The sequence below is a fragment of the Arvicola amphibius genome, chromosome 12 (assembly GCF_903992535.2).
Source record: "Arvicola amphibius chromosome 12, mArvAmp1.2, whole genome shotgun sequence".
Lineage (NCBI taxonomy): Eukaryota > Metazoa > Chordata > Mammalia > Rodentia > Cricetidae > Arvicola > Arvicola amphibius.
In genome coordinates, this window is record NC_052058.2 from 147,478,273 (window position 1) to 147,479,102 (window position 830).

Here is an 830-nt window from a genome sequence, read left to right on the forward strand (position 1 = left end):
CGCTGCTCTGGCTTTGTGAGTTCCTGATCCAGAGTCTGTCTGTCTGCCTGCTGCACCAGGGGAAGGGACCTGTGTTGCAGGGGACCCATCTTCCTGTCAGAGCTCATAGCTTCCTCAGCCCCCTGTGTTAAAACCAGTTCCATCCAGTAGGCCAGCTTTGTGTACCATGGGCTCCAGGGGCACAATTTTGTAAAAGCCACGTGAGTGCTGTGAAGGTGACCATGATTAACTCAGCCAGGACCCATATGGTGGCTCCCAAACATCAGTAATTCATTCCTGGGGATTCAACACCTGGTTCTGATTCTTGTGAGCATCAGGAACACACATTGGTGTACATACATGTAAGCAAACACTCATACACTTTTTTTTTAAAGGCATCCAAGAGCAGAGATGGTCTCCTACCCCATCCTCCCAATATCTTCATGCAGGTCCCTAATTTTGACAGCTGTAACCACGGGCCATAATAGTGAGAGGCCAGGTCCATCCCTCCAGCCCCAGTGCAGGTGAGCAGGCCCAGGTGCCTTGTTACCTCTACAACGTCCTGGTCCAGCAAGCCTCGCCAGCTCCTACAACTGTGTGTGTCTCAGTAGCCCTGGCTTCACTGAAACTGTAGCGACCAGAAAGGCCTCAGACTCCTGCCATTCCCCTTGTAAAGTTGTGTAGTTGGACTTAACCCCACCTAGTGTGGCCTCCAGAGAGGCTGGACAATATCACCTGAAATCCTTTACCTTCCCAGGGGCCCCGCAAGGGCTCTGTCCTTTACTTCTTCCTGTAGGTAGGGACCCAGGCTCAGGCTAAGTGACCCCACTAGAGGCTCAAACAGGTTGCCC